Raw genomic sequence first — 5,862 nt, 5'->3', positions numbered from 1 at the left:
AGCCTACCATGTCTATCACGTAGCGAAAAGCAGTGATGACGAGCTCGTTGCGGGAACTTTCGCTGCTGAAACATTCCTTCTCCACTTCTTCCCAAGAAGCGTGGGTGCGGGAACAATTTTGTAACGAGTGGTAGCTGAACATCTTCACGTATTGATGACGCGAGCGCAGTGCGCGCAAAGAAATGAGACCGAAACCGAAACGAAGAAGCCACCCGCTGCCACTAGGAGCGCGCGCGCAGCGGGAGGAGCGGAGAGTCGAAACCGAAACAGCCCGCGGTCAGGAGGGCGGGCGGCGCAGAGGGCGCTAGGAGCGTGCGCGCGCGCGCATGCGTAGCTGCCGCGGCGCGTCGTCCCAGTTAGTTGCTCGGTGGCTGTCGCGGAGAGCAGATGTGTGCTCGGTTGCTCCTCAGTCCCCCCGCCCGCTCAGTTTCTGCCTGCCTCTCGGATGGAGCAGTCGCACCCGTCGTCGCGGGGGAAAAGGTGAGTGATTTGCCGCGTTGTTTTACCGCGCTTCTTTTCTCGCATGTTTGCCGTACGCGCATGTTTAGACTTGTTTAGCGATAACCAACGACATACGCGGAAGGTGTCGCATCACGACCACACCCGTTTCGTAGACCCCTGTTCCTCGAATTTTGTTGCGACGCTGTGTGATACGTGTAACCTTACGTGTCGTAACATCAAAGAACTCGTCGTGTCCGTGCACAACCTGCAATACGATTTGAGCTCCCTTCTCCACCACATGCAAGTTCTAAATATGGGAGAACCGTGGATCTTAGCGTCTACCACAGAAAAAATACGAGGCTTCAATATTGGCGAGCTCCATTTCCGCGATACCACGCAGTTTTTCAACCTCTCGTTGTCTAACCTGGTAGAAACGCTCCTCTCCAGCGGTGGCGAGAGTGCGTTTCATTGCACCCGTCAAATGTTTGGTGACCGTTTCCGTCGCCTTCTCAGGAAGGGAATTTACCCGTACACCTTCGTCGAGAGTTTCGAAACCTACAATTTGCCCGCACTACCGCCTGCCGCACTACGCACTGCCGATGTTTGACCGCACTCGTGTTAAGCCTCTTCTCGTATGTTTAGACTTGTTTAGCAGTGTGCAAGCCTTTTGTTCGTGTTGACGCCAGTTTTGCGGTTCCCGTCTTGTGTTAGCTGCGTAGTATTGTGACGCTGTGGTTAGGCCTCACCGTTCCCCTTTTCCCCAATGTGTACTGTTTTCTCCGTGCTGTTTAGCAGTAGCGGTTAGGCCTTTTCTCTCGCATGCCTAGACTTGTTCAGCAGTGTTACCACTTTTACCTGCCGCTAGTATCTTGTTGTTCTCTGTTTTTCTCGCATAGACCTATGATGGTAGCGCCATCTGGTGTGACGTCTTGGAAGTAGGTGACCACCTGTCGTCGATCTCTGCAACTACCTGACGACAACAAGCGCTGGTCACTCCCGAGCGGTCTCTTCGCCACGGTGTCGTTGATTTTCGAATATTTTTTTTCTCTCCACCCTATTTCCATCTCCATTGTGGGCCAGTTGAGCTGGTAATATACCACTTTTCATACCCAGGAGTTCACCTAGAAGATAACAGAAGGATCCTAGATGAAATGTCGCTACAATGCAGCACTCAGGCGGGACGAAGGTCGGTTAAAACAAGAAGACAAACGTATCTGCAACCACGTTTTAACCGCCCTCGTCCCGTCTGAGTGCTGCGTTCTAGCGACGTGAACTATCACCAACTCCCCCTGCTCCTGGATGAAATTTCAGATTAGAAAGTTATCCCAGAAGGATAACATCAGATGACACTTGATGGATTGCCCATATGGTGTCTGCAGGACGTTCCGAGGACATTCTCAGAAAAATAGGGACATGATAACACTTTGAGGGCACCCTGAGGACTCTATGAGTCGTTAGAGAGATGAGTGTTACGCAAATCTCGTGACAGTCTGTCATGAAGTTGGTCCGGGGCGTAGATCATCCTGAGGGCAGGCATAACATCTAAACATATATCAAGAGAAAGGGAGAGATGGAAATATAGCCGTACCTGTAAATATTGACTGTTACAGGAGACGGAACGCACTTGAACATCACGATACGCTTGGATACCATTGTGAATGTCGTCGTAGCTTCCGTTGCTTCAATCATCATTCTTGGCTTCCTGCTCCTTTGCTACAGCAGTAAGAGAACACGGGTAAATTTTTTTTTGGGGCTTACAATAACATGACATCATCCATTGGCAATCAGTATCCATCGCCAATGTAACAATGAGGCGTTAAACAATGATTTTAGCTCGTCCCCTCTCTCTCCAAAATTACTTGGTCCCTGGACACATCCAGCGCCCTGCCCTGAAAACTCTTTTCACTTTTCTGGATACCATAGAACTTCGATCCTTATTGTGAAGGGGCTCATTATTTCATTCCCCGCATCACCACCAGCAATGGGGTAGAGTATGGCCCCTGACGATGAAACTCCCCATTCATCATCTTGTAATAAAGTTGTTGTTGTTTAGCTAAATAATTACGAGCAAGTTCACATATCAGAAGGTTAGTACGGAATTTTTTATCAGATTTTAGTACATTTACACGCAATTGTTATGACCTATTCAGGGAGCATCGTTAAAGAACTCACAATTGCCTGCATAATACTTCACTTGATCAACTATATGGAATATTAGGCAAGGTCACTTGTGCATATCATAGTTCGCATGCGGTGGTTTCTAGCCTATGAAGTTTGTATGTTCTTAAGACGGAGCTCTCTGTACAGAGGAGAGCAACTATGTTAAAATATATGTTCACCGTCATTACACAGCCGGAACAGTAAAGTTTAATATGCATGGCACTTCGATAGCAGTTGAAGTGCCATAAGAAAGGTGAACTAGCATTGTGAAAAACTACACTTTTAAAAATGAACTTCTCTGCATGGGGCGCTCCTTGCCAACCATCGTCTCAAATGATATCATTATCTGCCCTGATTTGTGGAAAACTAGAGGCGTACGTCATTTTTGTGACCCTTATGCTTTGCATAATTGTCACAGACAAGGCGTACGCCTCGCGTTTTCAACAAATCAGGGCAGATAACGATATCATTGGAAATGATGGTTGGCTTGGAAAGCTCTATGCGGTGAAGTTCATTTGTAAGTGCGTAGCATTGTGAAAACATGCGAGGATCTTAAGACAAGTACTTGAGCAAGGAAATAAATATTGATGACCTGTACCTTTGCGGCAGCCCTTTTGCCCAAACAATAAGATAGCTGGGTTTCCCTGATGTCCTTTCGCCGGTTCGCCCTTTGCAGTACCAAGTCAGCTACCAGTGTAGTTCGAATAACCCGAAACCTGGTTTGGACGAAAAAACCATTTCGGTCACAAACAGCATAACAATTGATATGCAGTAATAATTCGAAGAAAGCAAAAGCGATTTCGGGTGTACAACCTTCTCGTTCGTTTTATTCCAGGTAGGTATCACCAAGGCGTCTCTGAGTAAAACTGATGAGCCTCCAACTCACAAAAATTAGCCCAATGTCCAGGAGGAGAATGAATGGGAAGACATGCTAAGAGAAATGCACAAGGCGATAGACGAAAGGAGTCATATTCAAGTGCAACAATGTCTTCGAATGCTACGACACCTCAGATTGTGGCTACACCCAGACACCGGCGAGTCAGCCATGCACAGAGCAATCAAGAGCAACTCTTTCTATATATATGGATTGCTTCTGTCGCACGAGTGTGATTTCAGAAGTAAGAAAGAATGGAAATGCTTGAAAAGTCTAAACAGGATTCAACGGTCGGAACTTCAAAGACAACGACTATTCGTGACGAAATACGACGACTCTTATGTAAATCACCTGAAAGCTCGAACGGAAAGTCAAATGAACTCTCAAGGCTTCGGAAAGTATGTTGACAAAATGTTCAAAGCACTGGACAACATTGAGTTAGTTCGACCTATTCTGCAAGTAGCTGCCACTGCACATCATCTGAGAATCCGATTCGACTTCGACAGAGGTGACGTCCAAACCATGACGGGATGCCGTTATAGCGTCAATCTTGAAATAACAGATACTGCAAAAGATGAAGTTTTTATCGCAGCCAATCCGAAAGTAACATTCGACGCAGACGTCCTGGGAACATTAGTGCACGAGCTGTGCCACTTTCCTCTTCGTCTGGTGTCAGGAACGGGGATATACCCTACTGTTGCACTGATCTAGAGAGAAAACGTAGATACGATGACATCATTCAAGGCATTAGGAAGAAACGAAAAGGATTAGACAAAATAATCAAGATGGCACTTGATAATGCACCGGAGAAGGAACTGATAGTCCGGATGCCCCACATACTTGCTCTGCGAGGCGGTCCTGGAAAAGGCGACGCCATCCTGAGAGGTCAGACACCGGAGCTCCTCGAATTCTACAGTGAACTTGTTACATCTGAGATGGCAAAGTACATCAAGAATGCATGCTCCAGTAAAGACACAGAAAACATTAAGATAGAAAACGTGAGGCTTCAAAAAGCAGATAAGACGGAGAAGCTCAATGTAACCTTCACGGAACCCATGAAGCACCAGGACCTAAAGGATGTTCCCCTCCTCATTCTTACAGGTCCAGAGCTGTTGTTGCTTGAGATCCTTGTCCACGATGCGCTCAAGTCTACGGGACAGCCGTACTTATTTTTCGAAGCATCCCAGTGGGACGACACGCTGGCAGATGTCTTGACTGAAAACAAATGTAACTTCGTTCTTCTAACCTGCAACGATAGCAGAAAACTACGCACCATATTCGAGCTTCTCAGCGAAGTTTCACCAGTGATTGGCACAAGAGTAATCCTGCTTGTACCTCGTGGACACAAACATTACTTTCTGAGAGAGGAACAACAGGATGGTTTTTTTTTTCTTTTTTAGAACAGCTCATTCTTTCGTGTACATATGAATCGTTCCTTCGCTTATATAGACAAGGCTTGCTTCGGGAAAATTGCAGAGAAGCGTAAGGTTCTCAGTAAGTCACACATACTATTTCAGGGCGCCGACTATCGGCCACTAATTGATGAGATGATTAACTTGGACAACTTTGTAAACTTTATTAACGCCACTGCATTCCTAAAGTTATGCCAGTCCAAGTATATCGAAGTAGCGCCACAACTTAGCAAAGTGGCACAAGACGTGAATGATTACTACGTCAGGCGACGCTTGACCTTCGGAGTACTTGGTGAAGATTATGGCGAAGGGTACCTCTCGGAGACACAGGAGAAAGTTGTGGCTGTCTGTGGCCTCCCTGGAACGGGCAAGAGCGCCTTGGCGTCGAGGCTTTCAGTACAGATAAAAAACATTGATGTGAAGAATTGGGTATTGCATGTGTACCTTCCACGGAGAATTGGACTTGTCAATTTAGCAAATGGCGTCAGAGACTTACATCAATTGGCCCTTCTGTGCAACGTAGAAACTAAAGGACCGGAATTTAAATTGTTTGAGCATTGTGTGCAAAATGACACTCCGGTCAAGATTGTGATCATTTTTGATGCTTTTGACAAAATCAAAAAAGAATGCCGTGAGTACATTCTCGCAGTTGCAAAGTTCCTGAATAAAACCAATGTTTCAAAAATATGTATCATGAACCGTGTAGTGTTCAGGACAACGATACGAGATGCTATCGAAGCCGAGCCTTTAGAAATGGTTCCGTTTACAGAAGAGGAACTCGTCGAATTCTTTAGAAAATACTGACGGGCATACGGAGTGCGTCCCGAATCTGATGATGAGTTAGAATCAACAGAAAAGAAGACAGTGCGGGATTACATTTTATCCATGTGGAATGGCTGGCCTGCCTGGGCAAATCCCCTCCTCATTCGCATGATTGCCGAATTGGAACACCGTTCACTTTTCTATAGAGAACCA

General features: G+C 46.3%; 1 long non-coding RNA gene across 1 annotated transcript; it reads left to right on the top strand.

Moving 5' to 3' along the window:
- The first annotated feature begins 388 nt into the window (after window positions 1–388).
- On the top strand, window positions 389–5,527 carry LOC135372320 (uncharacterized). The gene is made up of 3 exons (XR_010415948.1): window positions 389–480; window positions 1,338–2,176; window positions 3,437–5,527. It is a non-coding gene; the product is annotated as an uncharacterized LOC135372320 (long non-coding RNA).
- The last annotated feature ends 335 nt before the right edge of the window (window positions 5,528–5,862 follow it).

Source organism: Ornithodoros turicata, chromosome 1 (genome assembly GCF_037126465.1).
Source record: "Ornithodoros turicata isolate Travis chromosome 1, ASM3712646v1, whole genome shotgun sequence".
Classification (NCBI taxonomy): Eukaryota; Metazoa; Arthropoda; class Arachnida; order Ixodida; family Argasidae; genus Ornithodoros; species Ornithodoros turicata.
The sequence above is the reverse complement of the archived record's forward strand: the minus strand, read 5'-3'. Positions and strand labels throughout refer to the sequence as shown.